The following is a 22,702-nucleotide window of genomic DNA, read 5'->3' on the forward strand; positions in this document are numbered from 1 at the left end:
TTATATACTCTGTGCCTCATTATCTTCACTAACAGAGGCAGTAGTGAAGGAGTGAAGTAGGTACAAATTGCAGAAATACCTGACATGCAAAAGTACATTTGGCTATGAGATATATGATGTTTTGCCATTTGCTTGGACTCCTTTTTAATCTGTCTAACACTGACTTCCCTGTGTGTATAACGATAGATATCTAGGGGAAGCTGGCTTGCTAAGTGAGAGGGAGAATCCGTGTGTATTTGTTTCCTAGGACTGCTATGACAGATGGCCACAAACTCAGGATTTACCTTTTTGTGTGTTTGTATGTGCGTGTGTGTGTGTGTGTGTGTGTGTGTAGTATTGAACCCAGAGCCTCTCACATGCTAGGCAAGTGCTCTACCACTGAGATACATCCCCAGCCACAAACTCAGTGACTTAAAATAATGCACATTTGTTTTCTCACAGTTCGTAGTTCTAAAGGCAGAAAATCTGAAATTAAGATGTGGCAGGGCCACACTCCCTCCAAGACTGTAAGGGAGCAACCTTCCTTGTCTCTTCCAAGTTTCGGCTGGCTCTAGATGTTCCTTGGCTTGCAGCTGCATGTCTCTAATCCCTGCTTCTCTCTTCATGGTTTCCCTTCTTCTTTAAAAGTCTTTCTTCTGTGTATCTTATAAGGACACTTGTCACTGGATTTAGAGCCCAGCTGGGTAATCCAGGATGATCTCATCTCAAAATCCTTAATTATATCTGCAAAGATTCTATTTCTGAACAAGTCATATCCACAGGTTCCAGGGGCTCAAATATATCCATCTCTTTGTGGGGGCTACCATTCAATCCAGTGTAACAACCAGGAATTTAAAATTACCCATAGAGGGCTGGTGAGATAGCTCAGTTGGTAGAGTGCTTGCCTTGCAAGCACAAGACCCTGGGTTCGATCCCCAGCACCGCAAAAAAAATAAATAAATAAATAAATAAATAAAATTACCCATAGATAGTCTACAAAAAAATGTGAATTTAATTTGCATGAAATATTTGTATGTATCTTGTTTAAAAAGCTTAAGTTTTTTAGAAACCTAATTATTACAAACTTTTTTTTGTAGTGCTGGTACTTGAACCGTATTGAGCCACATTGGTCTTCCTTTTATATTCCAAATTTACCAAGTGCATTCCCTCCTTAAGACCTTTGTTCTGGATGTTCCTTGTACCTCAAGTGTTCTTTCTCAAGTTCTACGTGTGTTTGGCTTCTTGTTAATTCAGGTCTTGCATAAATCACTTCCTCATAAAGACGTTCCCACTCCAAAGTAACTTTATCATCCTGTATCATAACATACTGTTTTTCTTTATCATAGCATTTATCACTCATATACTTATGTGTTTAATCTGTCCCTTATAAGAATGCTTATCTGTCTTGCTCATGGCAATATTCTGTTTGCCTGGAACATCCCCTAGGATATAGTAGGCACTAAAGAAATAAATGGTCAGTGAGTGAATGAGTGAACATGTTGATATCTTAAATGCTAATAACCCCCCCCCCATAGTAGATCCATAGAACAAACTCATGCTGTGAATCCATTGTGTCCTTCTTTAATCCCTCTCTTTAGACTTGACATCTATCTCACTTCTTCCATGTGAAATAGATGCTACTATCAGTGATGTTAACTGTTCATGTGCTGACTGTGCCTGGGAAGACAAGTGCGTGTTCAGTCCTTTCCAAGTCCTTTCCCTCTGCCAGATATGCTTCCTCCCAACCTCGAATGATGGGTGTTGAACTCAAGGGCGCCCTACCAGTGACCCACATCCTCAGCCCCTTTTATTTTTAAGACAGGGTTTCATTAAGTTACACAGGCTGGCCTTTAACTTATGATCCTCCTGCTTTACCCTCGAAAGTGACTGGAATTACAAGCATGCACCACCATGCCCAGCCCAGATGTGCCTTTTACAGGCTCTCCCTGAACTCTGCCCTAGTTCTTTGCTTTTAGGCCTCCCTGATTCTGATAGCCATACTAGTGTTTTGTCCACTGGTTTGAACTCCATATGAATTACAGGCATCTCTTTCTTTCTCCAAAGAAGTATAGAATTTGACTGCTGAGATGAATCTTAGGTGAGAGAAAGAAAAGTGTAGTGGTTATAGAATGCAGGCTCAGAACCAGGTGCAGTGGAGCACACTTGTAACCCCAGCTACTCAGGAGGCGGAGGCAGGAGGATTGCACTGTAGAGACTAGCTTGGGCAATAGAGCAAGACCTTGTTTCAAAATATTCTTTAAAAAGATTGGGGTGGTTACTTCAGTGGTATACACTTGCCTATTGAGATCTTGGGTTCAATTCCCAGGAATTGTCACAGGAAAAGAAAAAAAAAGAGAATGCAGGCTCTGAGATCACGTTACCTGGATTTAAGTCTTGGCTCCATCAGTCAGGTAGCTTTGGCATTTTCTGAATTTAGATTCTGTGTTTTTAAAATAAGGATAAAAATACCCACCTCTTAGAGTTGTGAGAATAAATCCATATAAAGAACTTAACCTTGTGCCCCTCGGTCAGTGAACATTTAATAAAAGTCAGCTGTTACCATTTAAGTTGATAACATAAACAAAACTAAGTATGGCTTCTCCAGTTATTCAGCAGCAGCTGTGCTAGGCACAGGGTTCTGCCCTCAAGAAACTCACAGTCTAATTGGGGGGGAAAGAGGGAGAAGTGTTCCGATTGGTGTGGTAAGTACTGATTAGCCATAGGAGGATCTAGAAACTGAGAAGTGGAGCCCTGGCACAAGGCAGGGGTGGAGACCGGAGTACTTTTTGTCTGGCTTCTGCTCTCAGTCTAGTTGCTCTCAGACTCAGCTGTCTTCATTTTTTCCCAAAAGGTTAAGACCTTCAAAAAATGGCACCTCTTTGAGGCTCTGGTACTGTCTTTTCCTTGACTAGTTGAGAGCTTATAAACCAGTCTTTAAACATAAGATAGCACAGAATATCCCAAACAGCATTATGAAGAACACCATCTACTGCAATGTGTTAATGGTTCTGTAGTTTTTAAAAGAAAAGAGTTCCTTGGTTCGAATAAGCTTGGAAAGTGCCAGAATTATACAGAATTTCTTCCTGCAGCAATACTCCCACAAGCTTTAAATATGCATTATTAATCTCCAAAAGAAGGATATAGTTTCCAAACTTGATTTGCTCTAAAATATTTTTAACACCTTCCCAAGTTAATGTTCCTCTGAACAATGAGAGATCCAGACAGGTAGCTGCTGCATGTTTACCATAATGGAGCATGATCCAGTCCCTAAAATTGGAAATTTCACTGAGGCAGTTTCTTAGTTCTGCATGGCCCCTGTGATAATGGCTTCTTAGTTAAGAAGGAATTGACCTTGGTGAATCCTGACCTCTTAAAGAGAGAACCTTTCTCCGTGAAATATTGTGTTTCCACTGTAGGTCATCTCTTTTGTTTAGCACTCAAGAGGAACCAATTCTATTGCTCATTCGTACACATACTAGGCATAAAATTAGATATATTACCTCTCACAGGCTGTCTAAATTATCTGTCTGCTAAAGAAGGTAATGGGAAATTGAACACGACTCTTTCCCCAACAGCTTCCTATGATGAAGTAGTTAAAAATTATTTGAGCTGGAGCTTGAGAGTGAGCTATGGCCTGTAAATCTCAGAGCATTCCTATTTCTGCCAAGAGAGTAAAAGGTTTCCAGGTACAGTAATGCCCCAGTGTAAAGCATCTCAGACTATTATAGATTCAGTAAACTTGTGGGTCTCGTTTTGTCCCCTGTGTACTTTGAACTAAATAAAACAAGTAAAGTCCTTGCCTTTGCTGTCCATGCCCCAGCATGATTCTGCTTAGGTTGGAATTTGTAATTTATAACTTAGCTGTCCTTAATTCTTTACATTCTATATGCACAGTTTACCTTGTTGTCTAATAAGCCAAAGAAATAAGCAATAGCAGAATGCTCTCTGAAACCCCAATGTTTGTTTGGGTTTTTTTTGTTTTGTTTTGTTTTGTTTTAAGTATCAGTCTCACTATTAAATGATTCCAGTTCTTTTCTCTCTGAGGTAACTTGGATCACATGGATGACTTCTAAGAACCTTTGTGGCTTTCCATTTCTTTGAATCTTATAATTTAATGAGTTAAACCTTTTTTTCCCCTAGTGCTGGGGGTCTAACCCAGGGCCTCATACATGCTAGGCAAGTGCTCTACACTGAACTACACCCCCATCCTAAAGTAAAAGCCTCAGTCTCTTGGCAGATAGGTTCCTGCAGCTGGTTGGAGGAGTCAGAAATTACTGATAGAGTAGCAGTTTTGAACACATGGCAAACTCCTATATTCTGGACATCCATCTTCAACAGACAAGCTGACACCCCTCCAGAGCACTAAGTATTATGTAACATTCGTCTTTAGAAGCCACTGCACATCTGGAACATAATAACTATCATTTTGAAGTAGCTTCCATGTACCCGCACAATGCTAAGCACTTTATATATAGTATCTCTCTTAATTCTTAAAACCTGAAAGGTTGGTGATATTATCCCTATTTTATGGTGTGTAAATAGAAAAGCAGTGGTAGAGCCAGGATTCAAGCTCAAGTCTCCTTAATCCCAAGTGTGTACATTTCCCACGCCATCATGTTGTCTCACAGTATGTTCCAAGATCCTGTTGGAGTTTGAAAATCTTTGCTGAAGCATGATCCAGGAGACAGTGCAGGTTCACCATTTTGAACTGTACTTCTCAGTATCCTAGAGAAGAAAGACACTAAGCTATTTCTCCCCAGTTGCCTTGGGCTAAGAGTTGACCATTGTTAGGGTAAGAAGGAATGTTTTGGAGACAGAGCCCTTCTCCTCAGTCTGGAATATGACATTTTCCCCTGGAGCTGTCCTGTTTGGGAGTATGTTCTCCAGCTCAGACCACCTCTGGCATCTGTAGTGCTTACCTCAAGTGACAGACCTTTGGAGTGGTTAATCTCACTTTATATTTCATGTGGGAATATCTTAATAGCCACATCTGTGTTCTTAACCTTTCTAACCTCAATACTTTTCCACTGAGAAGCCAAAACACAAAAGCCTAAAGTCACTTAAATGAAGTCATGCTTCAAGGAAAGTTGGTGTCTCTTTAAAGGATGCCAGAGTATCATTTAAAGGACGTATGTGTATGCTAAGCTGTTCATTTCTCAACATCAAAAAAACAGGATACAACAGCAAATATCTCAGCTTCTAATAATCCAGATGTTCGTCACCACCTCTACTCATAGTGTGTTGGTGGTTTATTACACTTAGACATTGCTCTAGAATCTAGCATTTATTGAGAGTTAACTATATGCCAGAAATTGTACTAAGCATAATTTTTAATTTTTTCATTGATGCATATTAACTATACAGAATGGTGGGTTTCATCGTGGCATATATGTTCACGCCCATGACATCATTTGATCAATTTCACAACCCGCTACTTCCCCTCGCCTTCCCTCTGCCCTCCCCCAATGCCATAATGGTTTCCCTACCCTAATAGTCTCCCTTCTACTTTCATGAGATCCCTTTTTTCCCCTTTTTTCTCTCTAGTTTCTTTATATGACACTCGCCTTTCTGAGACTGGTATAGTTCACTTAACATGAAGCTCTCCATCCAGTTCCATCCATTTACCTAAAAATGACATTATTTCATGATCTTTATGACTAAATAAAACTTCAATTTGTATATATGTCCCATTTTCTATATTCATTCATCTGTTGATGGCACAAAGGTTAGTTCCATAACTTGACTACTAGGAATTAATTATGCTGCTATAAACATGGGAATGCATGTATCTCTACAGTGTGCTATTTTCTAATTCTTTTGGATAAATTCTAAGGAGTGGTATAACTCGATCATACAGTAGTTCCATTTTTAGTTTTTTGAGGACCTCCATACTGATTTCCATAGTGACTATACTAACTTACCTTTTCACTGACATTGTATAAGTTTATTTTTCCCTGCACCATCACCAACATTTATTGTTATTTGTATTATTTAAGGTTCCCATTCTGATTAGAATAAGATGGACTTTCAATGTAGGTTTAATTTGCATTTCCCTGATGGTAAAAATTTTGGACATTTTTTCATATAATTGTTGGCCATTTGTATTTCTTTCAAGAATTGTAACTTAATTTATTTAGGTTTTTTGGGTTGTTTTTGATGTAGAAGGTTTGTTTGATTTGTTTGTTTGTTTGTTTTGGTGGGGGGTGGAATTACTGGGGATTGAACCCAAGGGTGCATTAGCACTGACTACATTCCCAGCCTGTTTTTTAATTTCGAGGCAGGGTCTCACTAAGTTACTGAGCATCTCACTAAGTTGCCCAGGCTGGCCTCATACTTGTGATTCTCCTGCGTCAGCCTCCCAAATTGCTGGAATTACAACAAGCATGTGCCACCATGCCCAGCTAAGTTTTAGTCTAATTCGTAGGTCTTTGATCCATTTTTTAGTTGACTTTTGTGCAGGGTCAGCAATAGGGATCTAGTTTCATAATCTTCTACATATGAATATCCAGTTCTCCCAGCACCATTTCTTTTCTCCTACATTTGTTTTTGACACTCTTGTGTTCTATTCTATTCTGTTGGTCTACGTGTCTGTTTTTATGCCAGTACCATGCTGCTTTTGCAGCCTGTAGTATAATTTAAAATCGGGTTTTGTGATACCTCCAGCGTTGGGGTTTTTTGTTTGGTTGTTTGGTTGGTTGGTTTTGTTTTTTTGGGGGGGTCAGAATTGCTTTGGCTACTCTGGGTCTATTGTTCTTCCATATAAATTGTAAGACTTTTTTTCTCATTCGGTGAAGAATCACTGGTATTTTGATGGGGATTGCTCTGGAGCTATAACTCCCTCTTGGTAACATGGTCTTTTTAACAGTATTAATTCTGCCTATCCATAAACATGGGAGGTGATAAGCATAAATTTTGGCTTTATGCTCAAACCTGAGGATGAATTCATACTACTCACTAGTGACCTTGAACAAATCCCTTAAGGTCTCAAAGTCTCCAGAATGGTGATATTACAATACTTGTTTCAGGGCTATTGCGAAAAATTAAGAAATAATACTATATGAATATATTAGATTGACATTGTAACTATACCCAGCCACCTATACTGGTTTTCAAGCGCTAGGTACTTTCTTCTGCCTACTTATATGGCAACTTCACAGAAAGTTACTTTAAAAAAAAAAGTGTCCAAGCGGGGTAGCACACACCTATAATCCTAGCAGTTTAGGAGGCTGAGGCAGGAGGATCACAAATTCAAGGCCAGCCTTAGCAAGACTCTAAGCACCTTGGAAAGACCCTGTCTCAAAATAAAAAATAAAAAGGGCTGAGGGTGTGATTCAGTGGTTAAGTACTCCTGGGTTCAGTCCCTGGTACCAAAAAAAAAAAAAAAAAAAAAAAAATGTGGAGGGGCCTGGAGTTGTGACCCAGAGGCAGAGTTCTTCTTAACATGCCAAAGGCCCTGGGTTCCATCCTCAACACCACAAAAATAAAATGTTTTAAAGCTCACCCTAGGGCCAGATAAGGCCTACTTTTGAGGAAATAGTATCTGCAGTCATTTTTTAGATTCTTACAACTTGGAAGTTCTAAGTTTGTAATTATCAATAAGGATTAAAGCTTTTATCTTCTCTTGTATTTCATCATTATGTAGATATGAACCATGTTTTCTACATCTTTGTGTCCTACTCACACCTAGGTGGTTCTTTCTATACAGTAGATGTTCAATGAAACAAACAAGTGAATTAATTTTAAACATGATCAGATCCCAGAAAGGATGGTGAACTGCTCTAATAGGAGCTTGGAGTGAGGGAGAGAATGGTGGGATTGTAGCACCTTCTCATGTCACTAACTTCCTGTGACACCTTGAACAAGTCACAACTTCCCTAATCTTTTTTTGTTGTTGTTCTAAACAAACGGGATACATGTTGTTTCTGTTTGTACATGGAGTAATCATAAATTCACATAGGGTATTGTTGTTTGATTCATTCTGCCATTTTTCCCTTCCCCCCCACCCCTCCCACCCCTCTTTTCCCTCTATACAGTCCTTCCTTCCTCCATTCTTGCCACCCTCCCTAACCCTAACCCTAACACTAACCCCTCCCACCCCCCATTATGTGTCATCATCCACTTATCAGAGAGATCATTTGTCCTTTGGTTTTTTGAGATTGGCTTATCTCACTTAGCATGATATTCTCCAATTTCATCCATTTGCCTGCAATTGCCATAATTTTATCATTCTTTATGGCTGAGTAATATTCCATTGTATATATATATATCACAGTTTCTTTATCCATTCATCAATTGAAGGACATCTAGGTTGGTTCCACAGTCTGGCTATTGTGAATTGAGCAGCTATGAACATTGATGTGGCTGTATCTCAGTAGTATGCTGATTTTAAATCTTTTGGGTATAGGCCAAGGAGTGGGATACCTGGGGTCAAATGGTGGTTCTATTCCAAGTTTTCTAAGGAATCTCCACACTGCTTTCCAGAGTGGCTGCACTAATTTGCAGCCCCACCAGCAATGTATGAGTGTACCTTTCTCCCCACATCCTTGCCAACACCTGTTGTTGCTTGTATTCTTGATAATCACCATTCTAATTGGGGTGAGATGGACTCTTAGGGTGGTTTTGATTTGCATTTCTCTTATTACTAGAGATGTGGAACATTTTTTCATATGTTTGTTGATTGCTTGTAGATCTTCTGTGAAGTGTCTGTTCATTTCCTTAGCCCATTTGTCCATTGGGTTATTTGTATTCTTGGTGTAGAGTTTTTTGAGTTCTTTATAGATTCTGGAGATTAGTGCTCTATCTGAAGTATGAGAGGCAAAGATATTCTCCCACTCTGTAGGCTCTCTCTTCGCATTGCTGATAGTTTCCTTTGCTGAGAGAAAGCTTTTTAGTTTGAATCTATCCCAGTTATTGATTCTTGCTTTTATTTCTTGTGCTATGGGAGTCCTGTTAAGGAAGTCTGGTCCTAAGCCGACATGTTGAAGATCTGGACCTACTTTTTCTTCTATAAGATGCAGGGTCTCTGGTTTGATTCTGAGGTTCTTAATCCATTTTGAGTTGAGTTTCGTGCACAGTGAGAGACATGGGTTTAGTTTCATTCTGTTGCATATGGATTTCCAATTTTCCCAGCACCATTTGTTAAAGAGGCTATCTTTTCTCCATTGCATATTTTTGGCACCTTTGTCTAGTATGAGAAAATTGTATTTATTTGGGTTTGTGTCCGTGCCCTCTATTCTGTACCATTGATCTACCTTTCTATTTTGGTGCCAATACCATGCTGTTTTTGTTACTATTGCTTTGTAGTATAGTTGAAATTCTGGTATTGCAATTCCCCCAGCTCCATTTTTCCTGCGAAGGATTGCTCTAGCTATTCTGAGTTTCTTATTCATCCAGATGAATTTCATGATTGCTTGCTCTATTTCTGTAAGGTATGTCATTGGAATTTTAATTGGAATTGCATTGAATCTGTATAGCACTTTTGGTAGTATGGCCATTTGACAATATTAATTCTGCCTATCGAAGAACATGGGAGATCTTTCCATATTCTAAGGTTTTCTTTAATTTCTTTCTTTAGTGTTCTTTAGTTCTTATTATAGAGGTCTTTCACCTCTTTTGTTAGACTGAGTCCCAAGTATTTTATTTTTTTCGAGGCTATTGTGAATGGGGTAGTTTTCCTAATTTTTCTTTCCAAAGAGTCATCACTTATGTATAAAAATGCATTAGATTTATGAGCATTGTTCTTATATCCTGCTACATTACTGAATTCACTTATGAGTTCTAAAAGTTTTCTGGTAGAATTTCCTGGTTCCTCTTAAGTATATAATCATATCATCAGCAAATAGGGATAGTTTGAGTTTTTCTTTTCCTGTTCATATCCCTTTAATTTCTTTGGTCTGTCTAATTGCTCTGGCTAGAGTTTCAAGGACAATGTTGAATAGAAGTGGTGAAAGGGGGCATCCCTGCCTTGTTCCAGTTTTTAGGGGGAATGCTTTCAGTTTTTCACCATTTAGAATGATATTAGCCATGGGCTTAGCACAGATAGCCTTTACAATGTTAAGGAATGTTTTTTTTTTTCTAGTGTTTTGAGCATGAAGGGGTGCTGTATTTTATCAAATGCTTTTTCTGCATCTATTGAAATAATCCTGTGATTCTTGACTTTAAGTCTGTTGATATGGTGAATGACATTTATTGATTTCCGGATGTTGAACCAACCTTGCATCCGTGGGATGAAACCCACTTGATCATGGTGCACTATCTTTTTAATATGTTTTTGTATGTGATTTGCTAAAATTTTGTTGAAGATTTTTGCATCAATGTTCATTAAGTATATTGGTCTGAAATTTTCTTTCCTCGATGTGTCTCTGTCTGGTTTAGATATCAGGGTAATATTGGCTTCATAGAATGAGTTTGGGAGGGTTCCCTCCTCTTCTATTTCATGGAATACTTTGAGAAGTATTGGAATGAGCTCTTCTGTAAAAGTTTCGTAGAACTTGGCTGAGAACCCATCTGGTCCTGGACTTTTCTTTGTTGGTAGGCTTTTGATGACCTCTTCTATTTCATTACTTGAAATTGATCTATTTAAATGTGTATGTCCTCCTCGTTCAGTTTAGGCAATTCATACGTCTCTAGAAACCTGTTGATGTGTTCGAAATTTTCTATTTTGTTTGAGTATAGATTTTCAAAATAGCTTCTAATTATGTTTTGTATTTCAGTCACGTCTGTTGTGATATTTCCTTGTTCATTCCGAATTTTAGTAATTTGGGTTTTCTCTCTTCTTCTCTTTGTTAGTGTGGCTAAGGGTTTATCAATTTTGTTTATTTTTTCAAAGAAGCAACTATTTATTTTGTCAATTTTTTTCTATTGTTTCTTTTGTTTCAATTTCATTGATTTCAGCTCTGATTTTTAACTATTTCCTGTCTTCTACTACTTTTGGTGTTGGTCTGTTCTTTTTCTAGGGTTTTGAGCTGTAGTGTTAGGTCGTTTATTTGTTGATTTTTTTCTTCTTTTATTGAATGTGCTCCATGAAATAAATTTTCCTCTAAGTACTGCTTTCATAGTGTCCCAGAGATTTTGATATTATATTTCTTTATTCTCATTTCTTTATTCTGAAAATTTTTTAATTTCCTTCCTGGTATCTTCTGTTCATCATATAATAGCATATTGTTTAATCTCCAGGTGTTGGAGTACTTTCTCTTTTTTACTCTGTCATTTATTTCTAATTTCAATCTATTATGATCTGATAGAATACAAGGTAGTGTCTCTATCTTCTTGTATTTGCTAACATTAGCTTTGTGGCATAAGACATGGTCTGTTTTAGAGAAGGATCCATGTGCTGCTGAGAAGAAAGTGTATTCGCTCTTGGTTGGATGGTATATTCTATAAATGTCCGTTAAGTCTAAATTATTGATTGTGTTATTGAGATCTATGGTTTCTTTGTTCAATTTTTGTTTGGAAGATCTGTCCAGTGGTGAGAGAGGCATGTTAAAATCACCTAGTATTATTGTGTTATGGCCTATTTGGTTTCTGAAATTGAGAAGGATTTGTTTGACATACATGGATGAGCCACTGTTTGGGGCATAGATATTTATGATCATTATGTCTTGCTGATTTATGCTTCCCTTAAGCAGTATGAAATGTCCTTCTTTATGCCTTCTGACTAGTTTTGGCTTGAAGTCCACATTATCTGAAATGAGGATGGATACCCCAGCTTTTTTGCTGAGTCCATGTGCATGGTATGTTTTTCCCCATCCTTTCACCTGTCGTCTGTGGGTATCTCTTTCTATGAGGTGAGTCTCTTGCAGGCAACATATTGTTGGATCTTTCTTTTTAATCCAATCTGCCAGTCTATATCTTTTGATTGATGAGTTCAGGTCATTAATATTCAGGATTATTATTGAGACATGATTTGTATTCCCGGTCATTTGGCTCATTTTTTTTGACACGACTTGGTTTCTCCTTTATTTGACAATTCCTTTAGGATAGTTCCTCCCTTTGCTGATTTGCATCTTTGTTTTTCATCTCTTCCTCATGGAATATTTTGCTGAGAATGTTCTGTAATGCTGGCTTTCTTTTTGTAAATTCTTTTAGCTTTTGTTTATTTCATCGTCAAATCTGAAGGTAAGTTTTGCTGGGTATAAGATTCTTGGTTGGCATCCATTTTCTTTCAGGGCTTGAAAAATGTCGTTCCAGGCCCTTCTAAGCTTTTAGGGTCTGGATTGAAAAATCTGCTGATATATGTATTGGTTTCCCCCTGAATGTAATTTGGTTCTTTTCTCTCACAGCATTTAAAACTCTGTCTTTATTTTGTATGTTATGTATTTTCATTATAATGTGCCTTGGTGTGGGTCTGTTGTAATTTTGTGTATTTGGAGTCCTATAAGCCTCTTGTACTTGATTTTCCATTTCATTCTTCAGATTTGGGAAATTTTCTGATATTATTTCATTGAATAGATTGTTCATTCCTTTGGTTTGTTTCTCTAAGCCTTCCTCAATCCCAATAATTCTTAAATTTGGCCTTTTCTTGACATCCAATGATTCTTGTAAATTCTGTTCATGGTTTCTTACCATCTTCTCTGTTTGGTCAACTTTGTTTTCAAGGTTAAATATTTTGTCTTCAATATCTGAGGTTCTGTCTTCCAGGTGTTCTATCCTATTGGTTATGCTTTCTATGGAGTGCTTAATTCTGTTTATTGTTTCCTTCATTTCAAGGATTTCTGTTTGTTTTTTTTTCAGTATCTCTAACTCTTTATTGAAATGATCTTTTGCTTCCTGTATTTCCTCTTTTAACTGTCGATTGGTGTGATCATTCAGTGCCTGCATTTGCTCTTTCATCTCATCATTCAATGCCTGCATTTGAAAAAAAAAAAAAAAAAGCCTGCATTTGCTCTTTCATCTCATCGTTTGCTTCCCTGATCATTTTAATTATGTACATTCTGAAGTCCCTTTCTGTCATTTCTTCTGCCATGCTGTCAGTAGATTTTATTGATGTAACATCTAGATTTGTTTGGGGTATTTTCTTCCTTTGTTTTCTCATATAGTTCAGGTATCAGTGGATAGCTGAGATATTGCAGATTTCCTCTATTGACTTATAGTGTCCCTGAAGATTTCTAGTATATCCCCTCTTAGCCTTCAGTAGCCTGAAGTCTTGGAGGAAGTTGATAGTGTGGTGCTCCACAAAGAAGCTGCCTCTCTAGAGGTGGTGGCCTTCAGGTGGGGTATATTCCCTGCTAGTGGGCAGAGGTGCCTCCACTTGTTGACCAATGGTCATCCAAAGGGGAATAGGCTGCGGGCTGAGGCAAGGCCTGTGTCTCTGGTTTTACTGTCCTTGTGGGAAAACCTCACCTGGCAGGGAAGACTCACCCGGTGGGGAGGTCTCGCTGGTCAGTTCCCCTCCTAGAGGTTCCCCTCAATCCACAACTACTACCTGGGCTGGGCAGCCTTCCTCTGCAACGTTCCCAGGGGCCCGGACCTACCTCCTGGGCCTGGGAGCCTCACCCTTCGCAGACGAGTCTTCTTAGGCTGCCTCTCCTCAGAGAAGCTGCCCGCAGTCCTGGAACCTTTACTCCGCCCCTCAGCTTGTCTCTGTGCGGCTCTTCCACCATGAAGCCTCCTAGGTCCTGGGACCATGCTCTGTACCTAATCGCCTGGCTGTGCGGCCCCTCCTCTGAGCAGCCACCTGGAGCCCCATGCACTCACTCTGAGTCCAAGTGACCCGCCGCATGCCTCCTCCTCTGGGCAGCCGCCCAGAGCCCCAGTGGGTTGCTCCGAGTCCCAGCGCTGTGCTGAGCAGCCTCCTGTATGATGCTCCCAGTTCTCTGAGTTCACTGCTCCAGCGGGGGAAGGGATGTCTTATTGGGCAACTCTACTTCACAAAGTTCCCTGCGTTCCGGGACTACCGCCCCACCCGGGATGCCTCCCCAACAGGAGAGACTCACCCAGCCACTTTGAGTTGGTCCCAAGTCTCTCAATATCTCCTCTTTTTGAATCCTGAGTCCTGGAGCAACATGAAATGCAGCCACCCTCTAGTCCGCCATCTTGAAACCCCCCTAATCTTCTAATGGGGGTTATATTAAATATCTCCAAGAGGGGCTGGGGTTGTGGCTCAGTGGTAGAGCACTTGCCTAGCATGTGTGAGGCACTGGGTTTGATTCTCGGCACTACATATAAATAAATGAATAAAAATAAAGGTCTATCAAAATCTAAAAAGAAATTTTAAAAAATCTCCAAGGGTTCATCTAGATTTTCACTTCTGTAACTTAACAAAGTCAACATTTTACTGAATGTAGTAATGTTTTAAGGGATATGTTGTAGTTTGAAGTTATGTTCAAATCTATGAAAATAAACTAACCTGTAATTATCCAGATATATTTGAAGTCAGAGCAAAAGCTATTAAATTCCCAAAAGAAAGATGGCAGTTTTAATTTATATTCTCACTAGGAAACTTAAAACTTAGACCTTGTCTTGTGCCTCTCTTAGATCCAAGTTGTACAGTTCAGAATTTAGTTTCAGAAGAGTGTACTTGCACCTAAAAAATAAGGACAGCTCTGTATACAGTATGGCTTGAGCCCCAAAAGGACATTCCCAACCATAAACATAAACACTGGCCAGCTCTGTTGGCTTTCTATTGTACCACTCCCGTTATCTCAGAGTAAGTCAAGACTTTGGACGCAGCACCACTGGGCTCTCTGCTCAGGGTCTTAACAAGGCTGATCAAGATGGCATTAAGACTGCATTTTCATCTGGAGTTCAGGGTCTTCCAAGCTCATCCAGGTTGGTGGCATGATTCAGTTCCTTTCAGTGGTTGGATTGGGGTCTCCTTTTCCTTGTTGGTTGTTGGCTGTCCACAGGCCACAACAGGTCCTCATCGTGTGGCCTTCTCACAGCATGGCAGCACACTTCTTCAAAGCCAGCAGGAGGCTCCTCTCCCCAGCCTGCTAACGTGGGTTCTTACATAACATAATTATGGGAGTGACGCCATCACCTCTTCTACATAAAGCAACTTAAGTACCAGAGTGATATTCTGTCACATTCACAGACCCTGCCCACACTTGAGGGGAGGGAATTATACAGGCTGTATGGACCACAAGGTGGGAATATGGGGGGCCACCCCAGAATTCTGTCGACCACACCAGCCATAATTCCAGAAATCCCCACTTTTTAATTTTATTCTTTGAGGGCTTCTGAAGATAAGGACATTTTAACAATTTAAGCTCTTTTGCAATGTTATCTAAAAATAATAACATGGCAGTCATAAAGTTTTCAACTGGAAGGGAGCTTAGAAATCATTTTGTTTAAACTTGTAATTACTTTATTGTTTTTAACCTACATGAGGGAAAATGACTTGCTCACATCACAGATCATATGACAAAAGTAGAGCAGAAATTCAGGTTCAGTAACTTCCACATAGTGTTCTCTTTAGAACATGGTGCCCACGCTGCTGGAAGAACCTAGAGTAACATGAAGGAGACTGGAATCTTTAATGTGATGGCAGAAATAGAGGGAAACAAGAATCCTTCTGTTCAAAATAAGAATCCCCCAGACAGCCAAGACTGAGAGCATGAAGGCAGGAGGTGGGAATACCTCAGAGATGTGTGGGGAAGAGATGATGAAAGGAAAAGATTCTGTTTTATGAATTCTTTAAAAATTGGTGGGAGGCAGGCCCCTACGCTTCAGTTCATCGTTGCATTTTATAAAAACATTTATATGTGAAGAGGAGTGATGGCCAGGATTCCATTCATTTAAAACAAAGCCATCAGTTTTTAAAGTGATATTATTCATGATGTAGGCAAGGAGGCTGAAAATCTGAAATAAATGTTTGCTTTATGAGGCATTTTTTCTACAGAGACCTGGTTCATTTTCCCAAATTTGAAGTCACTTAGCATTCTAAAGGTTGATTCTGGCTTAATTATATCACTTTGAATATATTACAGTTTAGTAAAATTATATAAGCACCCCAAAGAGTTGGACTGTATTTGGTACACCAACATGTCTGTGGGAAAGGAAAAGGGTGAAGAATACTTGGTTTTCTGTCCCTATATTTCTAGAGGAACTGGCGATACTGTTTGCCTCTGGACAACAAAGTGATGTGGGGGATAAGGTTGGAATGGAGACTTCTACCTTTTTATATTATTTGAATCTGAAACAGGTGAATGTATTGCCTAATCAAAAATAATTTTCTGAAAGTTAAGAGAATGGATACTTAAAGATTGAGAAAGAGAAAAGCAAATTAGGTTAGTATGGTAAGTTGGTCTCTCCTGATAAGAACTTGCTTATTATCAAAGTTCACTTGCAATACAGGTGCCTCTACTCAGGCACAGTCCCCTTTGCATCTGCTGTTTAAGCTCCCAAGTTGGGCTTTAGTGCTCTTCTTTTCTTCTCATACCTTATTCAAACAGACACTCTTCCAAAACCACCCTACATCACACTAATCTAGAACAGTCTGTCTTTTTACTTCTTTAGAATTCAAATCCAAAGTGTATCTCCTACTAAATCTATAATATTACATACTAAACCATTTGTATGTGCTAATAAATCAGATATTTCTCATGCATTTCTCAGTCTCAGTGGAATATACTAAATTGGGCTTGTTCTCTCATGTGTCACCCAAAATTATTGACTATCCTTTGGTATTGTAGAAATACTTGCCCAAAGCCAGATGTAGTGATGCACTTGTAGTCCCAGTACTACAAGTACTGGGATGCTGAGATGGGAGGATCACTTGATCCCAGGAGTTCGAGACCAGCCTGAGCAACTTAGCAAGACCCTATCCCCTCCACCCACCCACCCCAGAGAAAAAGGAGGAGAAACTCTTTTCCCTTTGCAAACAAGATGTAATAAGGATTTTTAATGAAGCTCAATATAATACTGAATGATAGAATAAATCTCACTGCTAAACTAGATTTACCAAATTAAGCATGTAAGCCCACTGAAGCAATCATTTGGGATGATGAAGCTTTGAGGTTCAGAAAACTTGACTACAAGTTTTCTCTGGTGTGTGCCATAAATTAGAAGCCAGGACTGGCAGTACCACCTCTGATGGGCAGGCAGTCTGAGCACACAGAGGAAACGAACCTGCCTGGGATTCAAAAGGACCATGCAGAAAAAGGGATTGTGTCATTATCAGTACCATTGCTTTTTTTTTTTTTTTTTTTTTCACGGAGAGTGGTACAAGGCAAACCTTTACTTCTGGCAGAAGGGCATGCTACCAGAACCTGGCTAGCAAGTGCCACCCTTGCTCTGGCTCCTTAAATTGCTGGTTCTCCTAAGTGCTGTCCTTTCTTCTCATCTCACTCCAAAATCAGGTTAAAATGCATGTGTCATATTTGCCAAAGTATCTTAGAAGAAGATACAAAGAAAAGACCAATGCTCTTCACGGAAAAATCCTCCCCCATGTTCCAGTCAAAGCTATCTAGAAACTAAGACATCTATCACAAGCCTTCCAGGGCTGAGGCAGAATGTCTCCCCTTACTTCACCTCTGCAGTCACAAGCTGGCTTTTGATTTTCTCTGCTGTAGTCCATTGAGGCAGGAATAATCACATGGCCACACAGCTAGAGCCTGTCAACCCAACATGTTGGATCACTTTTCCAGACAACTTTATGCTGGGGAGAGACAGGCACTCCTGAGTGGTCACACTGTACCAAGCTGTACCTATGCATCAGAGGCAGCTTTGGGGAAAAGCTCCTGGGGCCACATTTATTATATGTGCTTTTCATTGGGTCGCTGCTTAAATTGTCTCTGAAATTGTCAGTACGAGTTCCCAAGGGAATGCTGGTGTCTGCATTTATGGAGTGTTCAGATCTGTGGCCAGTCTCGAATGCTGGCCCCTCTCAACTCCCAGCTATTCAGTTATTCATCTTTGACCAAAAGCACTGAGTAGTCCCCAATTTGGCTTTTCTTTCATCTGAACTCTTTCTCTTTAGGGTGGTGGACAGACTCATGGAGGAATTGGTGTTGTCCATATAAGGGATTGAGTGGACCCAGTGTGAATAGGGAATGCATATTGGACTTAATTCTAGACCCATCTCCATTACCTATCGCTTTGTGACCTTGGGCATCTTATTAACAACTCTGGATTTCTCTGAGTTCTCTTTGGTTCTAAGATTCTCTGATTCCAAGTGGACATATGAGCTCCTGTCCCTCCAGAACTCTCTTGCTCAACTATTGTGGTGACTAGTTATATGTAACATAGTTTCTGATATATCACACAAGCACAGGTTTCTTTCTACTGTTTGAATTATACAGTCATGGATCATACCGGAGAGTAAATTGGGGACCTGGCACAACTCAGATTCTGCATGAGCTTTTCAGAAAACCAGGTGGTGCTGGCCACAGTGGCCCATTCCTATAATCCCAGGTAATCAGGAGGCTTACAAGTGTGAGTCCATCCCGGGCAACTTGGTGAGACATTGTCTCAAAGTGAAAAATAAAAAGGGCTGGGGATGTAGCTTAGCGGTAGAATACTCCTGGGTTCAATCCCCAGTACCACAAAAAAAAAAAAAAAAGCCAGTGCTGGGTGTGGTGGCACATGCCTTTAATCCCAGTGGCTTAGGAAGCTGAGGCAGGAGGATTGAAAGTTCAAAGCCAGCCTCAGCATCTTAGCAAGACCCTGTCTCTATATAAAATATAAAAAAGTTGGGGATGTGGCTCAGTGGTTAAGCACCTATGGGTTCAATCCCCTAGTACAAAAAAAAAAAAAAAGCCAGATGGTACCAGAATTTTGAGTGCCAAATGAGCCTGCTTCTACAAACCCTGCCCCTTAATCCCAATCTAATAGAAATCACCAAATCTCATGCCATGCCTATTGTTCAGGCACCTGGGCATATTTATACAAGAAGAATACATAGTCTTTGGAAACCTAGGATTTCTCTTTTTCACCGTGCCTTCATTCTCCGTGTGGACATCTTTCATATTAGGAACTAGACTCCCAACCATCAGTTAGCTACATTCTGTAGGAAAAACAGTGCTTCCTCTGCTCTGACACCACAATAATCAATGCAGAAGACTCTTGTGACCTCAGACTGTGAGGATTTCTCCCCACCAGAAAGTAAGCAACCCGTTTTATAGCAGACAGCAGCTAATTTAATTCTGATGCTGTCCATCTAGAGATAGCATCAGATGCCACAGGTTGAGGGCTCAGACTTCCAGGACTGTCCCCTGCTTTCAGATGTCAGTTGCAAGCCCCAGATGTGTTTTACCTATGCTTTTACCTACCAGTTTTACCTACCAGTTTTACCTACCAGTTATAAATCAGAGTTCCCACATCCATCTCTTCAGGGCTAATTTTGTAAGAGCAGCTCACAGGACCTGGGGAAACATGTTTACTGCTTTATCAGAAAGGATATTTCAAATGATACAGATGAAGAGATGTACAGGAGAGGCCTGGGAGAAGGAGCACAGAGCTGCCATGACCTTTCTAGGGGTGCCACCCTCCATGAACCTGCCCATGTTCTGCAATTGGAAATGCTTTGAACCCTGGGCTTCGGGGATTTTTAACTTCATTGCATCAGCATGACTGATTGAATAATGGCTCATTGGTGATCACCTCAACCTTCAGCCCTCTCTCCTCTCCAGAGGTTGGAGAGTGGAGCGGAAAGTTCCCAACCTCCTAATTAGGCCTTGATCTTTCCTGTGACCAACTGTACCATGCTGAAGCCACCTAGGGGCTGTCAACCACCAGTCATCTCATTACTATACAAAAAGATACACCACTTTGGAGATTCCAAGACTTTTCAGAGTTTTCTGCCAGGAAATGGGGAAGAATACCAAATATGTAATTCACAGTATCACAGCCACGAGTAGGGAAGGCCAAAAATTCCAAGACCTACAACCGGTCTGCACGGGGAAGTTAAGATCTGAGGAAGGGATTGTTCTGCTTGCTGTGATTTAATTATGGCTTTGTGATTCAGAGATGTTGGAAGCAGTATGAATGAGCCAATTCTCAGGACCAGCTGTCAAGCACTTGCCTTGTAATCTGCTGTCGTCCCACTTGTCCCAAGTGCTCCCAGTTTGACAGCTCACCAGCTAGCTAGTTTGTTTCCTCCTGCCGATTCACACCCTGGGGGCCTATCCAAGGATCTTGGACTGTGAAAGGGCACCCCAGCTGGGCTGTTCCCTGGCCAGTTCCATCCTGTGGTTTGAGTCACAGTGACTTGGCAGCCCTGGTTTTTCCTCCTAGAGGACAAAGGACACCAGCGCCCTCTCTGTCTGAGATGGAACATCACCTGTAGCTGTTCTGTGAAGACAGGTCGTTTGTAATGAGGCGTTCTTGCTGCAGCCTCCAGAGGTCCCTGTTCTACAGCCACTTAATGCCACTTTAATGAATTTTTCACTAAATACTATCAAGTGCTTTCACGGATATCCTTGAATATTATTTAATAGCTTATTTATAGGAATGAGCTCCATGTTTGTGAGGAGGAGTCTTGCAGTGCCGTGCCAGCACCATTAGGCACTCTGCCCTGAGAGGTGGAGAAGTGGCTAGGAGAAAAAGAAGGTCGCTGCTGGTTACGGCAGCTAAACATGTGAGGCTGATCCAGATGTGGTGGCACCTGTAATCCCAGTGACTCAGGAGGCTGAGGCAGGATAATCACAAGTTCAAGGCCAGCCTGGGCATTAGTGAGACCTTATCTCAAAATAAAATAAAAAAGGACTGGGGGTGTAGTTCATGAAGGTGTTCCTGGTTTAAAACTCCAATACCACCAAAAGAAAAAAAGTGAGAGGTGAGACATGCAGAAAGAGAAATGGTTAACAAAAAGCACTTGTCCAGCACAGAACCGGTTCTGATCCCCCTCTCAGGGCACATTTGTGTGGCAGTGGAGCGTGATTCAGCTGGGGACTCAGTTTGAAGTCACTGAGCAGTCTTCTGAGGTGAACTAAGTTTCCTTAGTTGATCTTTCCACTGAGAAGTGTAATGACCAGCTGTCATCATTTTAACTCTCTGAACAATTGCTATTCTCATCTATTTGCTTTCTGATGTCTCTAGGCAGTGCAGTTAGCAAGGATCATTTCTTCCTGAGCCAAATCAAGTATCTAGAATTGCAGAGCTAAATTTCTAAACCTTAGATCTCTGTGGTCTTGTTGATTCCCCAGCATACATCTCATGAAAATCCATCGTAGTCTCTGCCACCTGTCTTTTAGTTCCAGGGCTACGAACTCTTCCTACACTTTAACCTGCATCAGCAGAGGAATGGTGAACCCAAAGCTACAGAAAGAGGAAACGAGCTCCTCCTGCCCTCCTGAACAGCCAAGTGTCCTTTTCTCTGCCATTTGCCAGTACAAGATCTTCAGCTCTTTCTGGATACCTCCACCACGTCCTCACCCTCACACTCCGGAAAACACAGTAAACTCTTCTCTGTGTTACTAAGCCACCCCAGCAGTTATCTTGTGGCATTCCTTATTTGAATATAAGAAAATTAAATCTTAAGAGATCAAAGTGACTCCACCAGGGTCACATAGCAAGTTGGCAGTGGAACCAGGCCTTGCTCCTCCCCGTTGCTCTGCTGACCCTGGGGGCACTGTGGTGAATGTATGGAGGTGATGGATGTGAAGAGAGAGAGAAATGCAGAAAAAAGGCAAGACAGGCTGGCAATGGGAACCAAAATTATAGGAATGAAATAAGCAAAGAAGGCACCCTGACCTCATTTAGGTTCATATTGCTTCTGGATTAGTGTAATCTGATGCTTATAGAGAGCACTTCATTGCTAGTTGACTGAAAGAAATCAGTCCTTTTCTTTCTGGCAAGCATTACTTCACTTAAGAATATGTCTGGGACTGGGGCTGTAGCTCAGTGGTAGACTGCTTGCCTAGCATAAGGTTCGATCCTTAGCACCACATAAAAATTGTGTCCATCTACAACTGTAAAAAAAAAAATGTTTTTAAAGAGTATGTCTGTAAGGCTGGGAGTGTAGCTTAGTGGTGGAAAGCTTCCGTAGCATGTGCAAAACCCTAAGTTCCATCCCCAGCACTACAGGAAAGACAGAAAAGGAATGTGTCTGTAAGCAAGAACATCATTTGTATGTGTAGCTAGACCAAGTTTGAGGATAATGAGAGAGAAGACAGTGGAAATTACCTAGTTCTTCCAGACTTGTGTTTCATGAGAACCCCATTCTTGCATGATTGCTAGTATTTTAACAGTAAATGTCAAAGAAAAAATATAAAGAGAAAAGAGATTTTCTACCCAAGCCAAAAAAAAAAAAAAGTTGTGTGTATTTTTTTAAGCTGCATACTGATCTAGTGAGACAGGGGCCACTGCTTCCCCCAAGAGGCACTGTTGGAATTCGACAGTGACTGATGCAGAGCCAGTAGGGAAGAGGGACCTAGTAGGGCAAGGAGCTCACTCTGCTGTCTGTTAGGAACCGAAGTGTGAAGCTTTCTCATGCTCATATTGCAGATCAGCCTCCTTGTTCCCGCCTCCCCTTCCTCTTGCTGCCTGGTTACGTACTTGACTTTTTGCTGTCATGTTTTTTTCCAGTAGGAGGGAAATGCAAGGAGACTATTACAATATCAGGTGTTGCTTTAAAAAACTCTTCTGATGATAATTTATTAGAAAAGTTGCCATGGCCTGCTCTAGGCTATCAGAATCCCATCTCTAAATATTAATGTGAATTTTCACTTTTTTTTCAAGTTGATGTTTAGGTGATGTATATAATAGCATTTTTAAACATACAAGTCAATGGCATTCATCACATTCACAGTGTCATACAACCGTCACCACTACTTCCAAAATG

General features: G+C 40.5%; 1 protein-coding gene across 3 annotated transcripts in view; it reads left to right on the forward strand.

Annotated features, from left to right (window-relative positions):
• Window positions 1–22,702, forward strand: part of MICU1 (mitochondrial calcium uptake 1) — a 204,393-nt gene that overhangs the window by 179,057 nt on the left and 2,634 nt on the right. The gene's annotated exons all lie outside the window — the stretch shown is intronic.

This window comes from Sciurus vulgaris (assembly GCF_902686455.1).
Source record: "Sciurus vulgaris genome assembly, chromosome: 4".
NCBI classification, from domain to species: Eukaryota; Metazoa; Chordata; class Mammalia; order Rodentia; family Sciuridae; genus Sciurus; species Sciurus vulgaris.